Below are 10275 nucleotides of genomic sequence, written 5' to 3' on the forward strand. Positions count from 1 at the left end.
AAAAAAAAATCTGGTCTTGTTTTTCATGTTACGTGGCATTCAGCTGTCCAGTTTCTGAAAAGGAGTACATTTTTTCCATGTGTCTGCCAGATTTTGTAACTATTTATGAAGATAAGTTTTAGCAGATGGTGGGTAAATCCATGGTTTTGAAATGAATACCAGGCCTGATTATATGGGTACTGTACACTTTTTACCCTGATTGAGGATTACCATTCTTGTACTATAGTGTATGTACATTCACTTTGTAAATGTTTCTTTTCATTGAGAGCCTCACAGTGCCAAGAGGTGATATATTCTTCAGCCCTCTTGCACCAAAAGGTTAGTTACAGAAAAAGGGGATTTGAATTCCAAAGCAGCTCTATCTTTTCTGATTTGTTTTAGGATGCAATGCATGTAATGAATTTCCACTCTTATCCAGAGGCGTGTAAGCATTTTGAATAAAAAGCTGCTGTTTATTTTTCCTTTTCATACCCTTGGTGGCACTTTAGGGGCGATAACTTTGTAGTATTTACCAAACGCTTCACAGTACAACAGCGGGCAGTTTCTGTTAGATGGTCTCTTCGACTGGATAGATACGTATGTAACTTGCCCTCGCTAAAAGGCGAGTTGCAGCGATATAGATGTCCTTGCATTAGAAGTGCATTATGCAGGGCAAGCAGGTCCCTTCTTGCCTTTTGGTGCTTTCTAATGCACTGTTAAAGGGAACGGTCAGGGTTTGTTTTTTTTATTATTCCCGTTTATACTAAATAGTATTTCCCCCTAGCCTCCCGTACTCTGCATTGTGTGTGTGTACATAACACTCTGTGTAGCCTTAGTTTAGCTTTGTGGTGTGATAGTCTGTATAGCAGTGCTTGTGAATGCACATGCATGCACGGTTCACATTGCAGCACCAGCCAGGGAAATAAATGAGCAGCTTTTGTGGGGAAATACTGTTTAGCTGTCGTGATCTTGGATAAACCATTTTTGAGTAGCTGACCCTTTTACTCCAAGGAACTTTAGTTTCCTTTGACTGCAACATTTTTCTTTATGGAAGGAGCCCCATTGCCAGTTTGTTACAGCTTTTCTGTAATTGTAAGGAAAGCAGAAGCTTGTAGAACAGAGGGAGGCTTGAAACATTACTGATTTCTGTTTTACTTTTGGGTCATTATCTAAGTTATGATGGAAACCATGTTTTATTTTGGAAACAAATTGCTGTAGACAATATTTACTTGGTTTCAAGAGTAAAAAAAATCAGGTTAACGTTAATTGCTGCATTTCTCCTTTACCGTGGCATCTTCTAAGCGCAGGAGAAATACTTCTCAGTGTCTGTCGCACTGTAACATGTTTGAAAATGAATTGCTGAAGCCTTTGAGAATTTCCCATGTGATGATCTCATCCATAGGTTATTGCCTCGTAAAAGGTATATTTATGTTGTATACAACCTTTAAAATCACTATGGGGATATGTTCATGTGTGTTATGTCTAATGTACCATTAACTATATTTTTGCAAGTATGGGGGGGGGGGGGAAGATTAGAGCGTAAGCATTTAAAACCAAGGTTCTGCTCTATAGTGTGTAGTGAAATGGGCTAATCTAGCTCTTGGTGTAACATTCTGAACATCAAATAGCCCATCTCACAACTGCTTTAGTTGTACATATAATTCAACATTATTTTTTTAACTAATTGCACTGGTTACATGTATTTTGGATACACTAACTCCTTAGCCACTTATTTTCCCTTTTGAACGTTGACTTTTGTTTAAGTGCTCCCTGTTCAGAGTAATAGAATTACACTGTTCTAGACAATTCAGATTTTAGAATGTAAGCAGAGGTGGGTTTAGCCTCTTTTAGAAGTCAGTGGATTGAATGTAAATTTATTTCTGGTTTTAAAAATTATGGTGCCACTTTTTTTTTTTTTTTCCCTCTCGATTTATCCATTGCAATTTAATCACAAGCCTTTGCAATAATTCAATGTGAAAATGCCCCGTGTTGTAACAGTAACCAGTTGTGGTTTACGGTGCTTGCAGTTGTCCAATAAAATGTATGGTTTTTTTCCCCAGATAATCTAGTCTTGACCTCGTGTTTAATAAATTGTCTTTACCCTCATCTTTTCTTGACAGTTTGGCATAATTGAAAATTGGTAAACTTAGTTCATATATATAATATATACACACATATAAAGGCCCTTGTTGCTTCTGACCGATCTGCTGAATAAGCTCACAAATGACACTTCACCAGCAGCCACTGGCCCTTTCCCAGCAGACAGCACTACTGCATGTACTGTGCACAGGATTAGACTGGAATATGATATACTGGAAGCACTTGTCTTAAGATTTATAAAATTTTAAGATAAATCTATATCCACTTTGCGACCATAGGACAATTAAATCTTATAAAACATGGCCAGATCAGGGACCCACAAGTGCAAGGTCACCAAGGTGACTATAAATCACTTCCTGGCACCCAGGACACAAGAAAGCTTCCTCCCTGCTTGGCTTCAGGGGGTGCTGGGGCTGGTGCCAGAGGTGAAGGGAATAACACTGATCATCTTTTTATCATGGTACTTGTCAGTGGGTGGGATATATTGGGCGACAAGTAAACACAGTTAATGTGTTAGAAGCAGGAAAAATGGGCAAGCGTAATGATCTGAGCGACTTTGTCAAAGGTGAAATTGTGATGGCTAGATGACCGGCTCAGATCATCTCCAAAACTGCAGTTCTTGTGGGGTGTTCCCAGTCTGCAGTGATCTGCCATTTCCCACCCTGGTGCTAAGCTGGTTTTCTGCATTTTGGTGCATCTCACGTTTAAACGCATTTAGAAGTAAATTTCTTGGGAATAAACTATACAAACCATATTCTGTTTGTTTTGTTTTTTTTAGCACATCCAGCAGATTCCAAATATACCATTTTTATATGTGTATGTCTCATTAGGTTTGCAAAATAAAGCCAAAAATGGGGAAAAAAGTGTAATTTTTCACTTCCGACTCAATAAAAACTAGTTTGTCATTTTATTTTTCTAAACTCTAATATCAAAAGCTGTGCTGCTAAATATTTGTAGTAGATAACCAGTCTAAAATAAACAGAAATTGAGAACAGTAGACTGTTTTTCTAATATTTTATTGCTAAAAGTTAAATTTATTAGACTATCACAAAAGACATCTTTAAATTTAATGCATGGCTGCCATCAATTAAACAGGTCTAGCTGCCCGGGATGTTAAAATATGCCAACAAAACTATATATTTTTAGAAACTACACCCCCAGCCTCAGCAAATTATGTCTTATTTGTATCACAAATCTGACGTGCACAACAAATAAGTTAATATCACACTTATAAAAAAAAAAAAAAAAAAAAAAATTAAATTAAAAGCGACAAGTTCATTTGTCTTGCGCACTGCAGTCTTGTGCTACTAATACATGCAGCCCCTCATTTGATGCGCCAAGGGGTGTAGTTTATGAAAATGTATACTTTATGTACCATAATTTAACTTCCCAGCTGTCTAATTGCAGGTATCACCCCTAAATTTTTAACAAGATTTTCAAATCTGCCATATCTGAAGTTAAAGTGGTCTAGACATCTGGGAAGTTAAATTACATTTCAAGAAACTAAACCCCTTGGTGCTTCAAATGAGGGGCAACATGTATTTCTAGGACAAAAGTTGAGTGCACAAATGACAATGTCGCTTTGGCTAGAAAATGTTTTTTCTAACCATAGCGACATGTTCATTTTTGTCTTGCGCACTCCAGGTTTGTACTAGAAACACATGCAGCTCCTCATTTGATGCGCCAAGGGGTGTAGTTTTTGCAAATGTGTACTTTTTGTGCCATAATTTAACTTCCTACGTGAGCAGTAATGCCACGTCAAGGGTTCAACCCTCGCAGAAGCACACACCATACTTTCCATACATTCACTCACAGAAGCACACACCATTCTTTCCACTTACAATCCCAAAGAAATTATGGTAAAGGGAGAAAAAAAAAATCAGTTTTACAGTCAAAATGCAAGGGGCTCCAGGGATGAGATGGTTACTCACGTACCGCACAGCCTAAATGGCTGATTTTAATAATATTAATAATTTATAGTTCATCAGGATTTCAAAAGTTGCCTTCCTCTACCATTAGCTAAAGATCATGGGGCTAAAATTTTGTATCGCCCATTTTTAAAAAGGAATGTGACTTTTCATAGCTATATGATCACCGTGGTAACATTGGCTACCACCGTGATCATTTAGCTAGAATACTTTTTTTTTAAAAAGTTACACTAGTTTATGCTTAGGTAATTTAATGAATCATTTTTTTTCTTTTTTTTTTTTTAACATTTTTATTTTTTAACTTATTCCAAGCCTTATTGGAAAGGTGAGGTGATTACCTTTCCAACGGTATATGTTGGGGGTCTGTAGCTGTTTAGATGCCTGAGATACAGGTATCTAAGCAGCATGGCCCCATACCTCTTTAACTGACAATTGTCAGTTTTCAATAAAGTTGCGCGGTGACGTCATTGCATCATTACGCGTGACGTCACCGGCCGGATCGGGTGGCCCTGGTGATGCCCTTCAATGTGAGCGGCAGATCGCCGGGGTAGGTGGTGATGGGGGTCCACAGACCTCCATCAAGGTAGGAGAGTGCTAGCGACGGCATGGTGCCGTCGTTAGCACCTGACTGGGACTGCTAGCGACGGCACCATGCCGTCGTTAGCAGTTAAGCAAGGAAATGCCTTGAACAGGGTCACAGATGGCCAAGGCTCATTGATGCACATTGGGGCCGAAGGCTGACCTGTGAGTTCAGTTCCAACAGACGAGCTACTGTACATCAGCAACAATACTCGGGTATGCTTTCGCATTTAAAGGATACTCAATTGGTACTAAGGGGCCCAAAATGTCCCCCACACCATTACACTACCACCAGCCTGAACTGCTGATACAAGGCAGGATGGATCCATGCTTTCATGTTGTTTACACCAAAGTCTGACCCTGCAATCTGAATATAGCAGCTGGATTTGAGACTCATCAGACCAGGCAACGTTCTAGTCTTCCGTTATCCAATTTTGGTGAGCCTGCGCGAATTGTAGCCGCAGTTTCCTGTTCTTAGCTGACAGGAGTGGCACCCGGTGTGGTCCTCTGCTTCGATGTGTTGTGCGTTCAGAGATGGTATTCTGCATTCCTTGGTTGTAACGCGTTTGAGTTACTGTTAACAAGCAATTGAACCGGTGTATCTAATAAAGTGACACGTGTGTTTGTTATATATATAAACACACACACACACACACACACTGCTGGCCCTATAAGCTGTGGGCTGTTTCTCTAAAATGTTTAACTAAAATGCCCTCAATTCTTGAATATACAGGTAGAAGATGGGGACGTTACCTTCATGGGAGATAATATATTTTTTTTATTTTGTACCCTTCGTGACAATGGCTGTTAGCACAAGCACCACAGAAATGTTATTTTCTTCATTCTCATTAAGTGAATTTACAGCACCTGTCAAAAACTTCAATATGTGTTCAGCAACACCTTTTGAGGACAGTGAATACCACCCATGCATAGGTTTGTTTGGGGGCTAAAAGGTCACATTTGGGAAGTGTGCTTTTTTTTTTTCCCCCCCCGTCCGGTTTGCACCTATGCCCTATTTGTGCCATCTTTGAAACTAGTCAATGCAATTTACCCCACCAACCCATATTTTTGAAAACTCGACACCCCAGGGTACTTCAAATGCTGGTGTTAACTATTTCCATGCCAGAAGTTTTTGGAAGATACAGTGCTAATTTTAGCATTTGCACATTACAATGTTTTTTATTTTTTTTGGTAATTTTCTTTAAAATGCATGATAACTCTTACGATGTCATGGTGATATCAGTTGGGTCTTTTTATTTCAGTGAGTAGTGAGCTGGGCTCCATTGACCTGCATGGTTGGCTACAGTACCTCTAGTCAACCTGCAGGGGATGCTCAAAGTTCTCAGGAGTGTCTGGATAGACCCTCTGGGAACTCTTATTTTTGAGTGGGCATCACCATTATTTTAGTGGCAGTATGTCTCCCACTGGTGGCAGTTTAAAAGTTTTTTTTTTTTTTGCTCAACGCCTCACTATAGAGGCACTTTAGCAACACTGGCTGAGTTTAGAAGGCTTACTTTTTATTTAGTTTTTTGTGCCAGGTGCTGCAGTAATTAAGAGGCATGTAGCCTCAATATGGTGACTACAAGGAGTGGTTATACGGGACCCCTACATCTTATTTATTTTTTGCTTTTGCTGGATTCCTCGATTCCGAGGTGTTGCAACACCACCAGCTGAGTGAAGAAAGCAATCTGTTTGCTTTCTATGCTTCAACCCCATGAGGTGCCTGGTATGTCAATTGTCGCCAAGGGGATAGACAAACGTTCTGCCTTTACTTTTCTTATGGACGTAGCTGAGGGATGCTTCAAACAATCAACTTTGATGAAAGTGGAGTATAATCATACTAATCCATTCACAGAATTCTGAAGGCTACTGTGACAGGTACATAAGTCTTCCTGAAATAAACCATATCAAAATAAGCAGTGTATGTAAATCATATATGAAAGTATACATGTTATTGTCAATATTCAGATACATCTGTAAGGTAGTGGAGTATGTTTTTTTTTTTTGTTTTTTTTTTTACGGTCACAGACCATCATCAAACGGAATAGTCATCTCTTAGCAAAAACTCATCTATTTGATTTCCGCAGTTTAGAGAGCATAGCCAACTTTCTGTAGTAGAAATAGCTTCTAGCTGACCATCATAAACGACACCTCTCCAACAGCACAGTGATGAACACCCATCCTTATTTCCCACTTCAGTGTCCCAATGCTCAGTTGGTGCAGCTTCAATAGGCGTCCTGGTGTAGAGCTTGCTGACAATTGGATGCATACCCAGCATTATCAACATTCGTTTTTGCAAGTTGCTTGTGGGCCAGGAGCAAACTGATTTTTTTTTTGATGACATACAATGCTATATACAAGGCTCACACATTTCCAAGCGAAGAATTCCAATCTCAATGTAAACCAAGGCTTCACTTGCCGAGTAAACTTAAGTCTTCACCATCCTCATCAATCTTAAAGTCTCCAAGAGTCTCCATGATATAAAAAAGGTAAGTTTGTTATGCTTAGCCTCTGACCCACCTACATAGTTTCTATTCCACCTCAAAACTATAAGCCTAGGTTTCCACTTGGGTTTTTGTCCTGCGTTTTTTTCTTGATGAAAAACGCCAAGAAAACCGCCACTGCATTTTCCTGTGTTTTGGCCTTTCTGTGGAAATTGCTTTTTTGACCTTAGGCAGTTTTTCCAGCCTTTCCACATTAGAATTGTCACCCAGCTAAAAGGGATTAGGATAAATGGCAAGTATCTGCCCCCTCCTGATGTCATTTCCTTGGTAGAGTTCTACTTAAACACGCCCCGGCGGACCCTTTTGTCTCTTTTCTGTGGTTTGTAAGGCTTGCTTTATTCCGAATGTCTGCTCCTCTAGGAAGATTGCCCCCAAATGATGGTGCAAATTGTTTGCTGTTGCTTTTGGCACGCAGGATCCAGTTGGGTATGTTTGTTTGTAATTGCATGTTTGTTCCAAATGGTGTAAAATTCAATATGAACTTTGTTTTGTGTGAAACTGTTTGTTTCCAGCCTATTTCTCGTAGGACACACAGATACTGGGTCCATCCTCTGCATTGTAACTGTGGAAAAAAAACGCCATAAAAAACGCCAAGGCAAAACCCACATGGCTTTTTCATGGCGTTTTTTCTCTCCCATAGACTTCTATTGGAGAAAAACGCCAAGATTTCCTTGCAAAAAACGCCAGTGTGAACATGCTGCGATTTTGAAAAACTGCCACAGAGCCCAAAAAGCAGAAAAACGCCAAAGAGGACTGAAAAAACGCCAAGCAGAAAAACGCCAAGTGGATATGGCATTCTGCGATTTCCTATTGAAGAACAGCTAACATCTAGCTGCAGCGTTTTTTCACTAAAAAAACGCCGTGTGGCTGAATTGGCGTTTTTATAAAAAAAAATACAAGTGGAAACCTAGCCTAAGGGTGGTGTTCAGTAATGGGCATGGTCTGTTGTACAAGTGAGAAATGATGAGGGGTACATGGTATGTAAGTTTAGGCTGTCCCTTTTTGTAAAGCATGATATAGAAGACACGTAAAACCATTAGTGGCATCAGCTCATCACACAAATGTAGGAAAATACTTTGTGGGGGAACTCCTATTGCTTACAAATGGCAAATACTGGTTTCTCTTAGTTAGTGCTCAGATGACTGCATTAATTATAATTCAATAAGTACATGGCCAATCAAGTGCTTCCCTGAAGGAATCTGTTAAATCTCAATCCCACGCTTCAGAAAACCATACATAACATATGTACATACAATACTAAACCGCTAAATCTGATACACACATGCTGAGATGTTACACTAGGTGCCATCTTAGTATTTTAGCAAAAGACAAGCAATGCTGTAACCCAAAAATATTCATAGACAGTTTTCATCTACTAAAAAAGTCTCCCTAATGAATTGGAATATGCACATATTCTTGCCTATTCATATCACTCTCACCCACCAAACTCAACCAACATGCGCAATCTAACCAATCTTATTCCTATCTCCAACCATAAACTCCCTCCCGTCTTCAACTGTGCCCTATGGCATGCCCGCTTGGTATGCAACAAACTGACTTGTATACATGACCTTTTTCTCTCCCATGCATTTAACCTCCTAGCTCTTACTGAAACCTGGATCCCCTCCGATGACACTACCACTTCTGCCACACGCTCCTTCGGATGACTACACTTCAGCCACACTCCTAGGCCTGATGGCCGAAAGGTTGATTGTGTAGGCATCCTTTCCCCCCCCCCTGCACCTTCCAGCATATACCAAGCCCTCCCTCTCATTCACTCAAGCTGCCCCATATCTGGAATCTACTCCCAACGAACCTTCAGCATTCACCCTCCCTCCCAACTTTCAAGAAACATCTCTATTACATGTTATGGTGGGTAAAGGTGATGGATATGTAGGCACATGCAAATAAGGTTAACAATTGTTTTAATTGTGATAATTGTTAACCTTATTTGCATGCACCTACCCAGAATTCTTTGTGTCTGTGGCAGCACCATGAGATTTCTGAGGGAACAACAAGCCTTCTGGCTCGTCTGGTGTCTGTAGATGAGTGTTTGCTTCTACATAAGAAACATCTCAAAACCTACTTCTTCAGAGAAGCATACCATCTTGGCTGCTAGAACTTCCTCTCACCCTTTCTCTGTGCCTTATGTTTGTCATCCCATTCCCTCAATGTATCTGTTTGTCTTAGTCTGTCAATTCTCATCTTGTCATACCCCTTGAATATATGCATTGTATTAAGCCCTGCGTAAATTGTTGGCGCTATATAAATAAAAGATAATAATTATGAGGCTAGATCATTTCATGCCATCGGACGTCCAACCACCAATGTATTTTGAAAACATTAAAATGTTAAGACAACACAACACGTGAAACATGCTTTGTAAGTCAGGAAAAAAGTGCTGACAACTCGTTTAATGTACAATTTAAGTGCTGTATCTGCATCAACTTTTGTAAAATGTATGAAAGGACTAACCTGATAAAACTGACATAATTGTGATTTATTAACATGAATTAAAATGCCCAACCAGTGCTGCAATGTGACAGTATATTACAAATATTAAATGTCATATACTGTACTACTTCCACAAGCATCATACATTTTTCTGAAAAACAAAACCTATGTACAATGTTTTATCAAATGAGGAAGCTTTAAGCCATATACAAGCAAGATACAATATTTACAGAACTTCTCAAGAAGTTTAAAAGAACTATACATTAAATTACAAGTCTGTAAGTAACCAATGAAAGGAGCAATGTAACATTGAAACCTGCGTTATGCTTATCTATCTGCACACACAACACAAAAAGAAAATAAATTCTAAAAACTGTTAGTGCCAGCAACCACATGTATAAAAAACTGACAATAGAAAACATTCACTAAATGATTTCAACTACAACAAGTAAATGTACATGTTGTGCAGCGTTCTCTACGCTGGATTAAAAAAAAAAAAAAATAGCAAAACAAAAATAAACTGGAATGTTTACTTACTATAAAGACTCCATACTGGCTTAGAAGCACATCGTTTTTAGACAAAAAGAAAGTAACAATTAACGAGCACTGGAGTTTGAATTTACAAAGTTTCATGTACAGGCTTTAAAAAGTACCTTTATAAAGGTACATATAAAATATACAGGTTAATTTACATAACATTTTAAAAATGTTTTACGTGTAGAGTCCAAATT

This window comes from Sceloporus occidentalis, unplaced genomic scaffold (genome assembly GCF_023333645.1).
Source record: "Sceloporus occidentalis isolate IW3139 unplaced genomic scaffold, rSceOcc1.0.p SCAF_17, whole genome shotgun sequence".
Taxonomy (NCBI): Eukaryota; Metazoa; Chordata; class Lepidosauria; order Squamata; family Phrynosomatidae; genus Sceloporus; species Sceloporus occidentalis.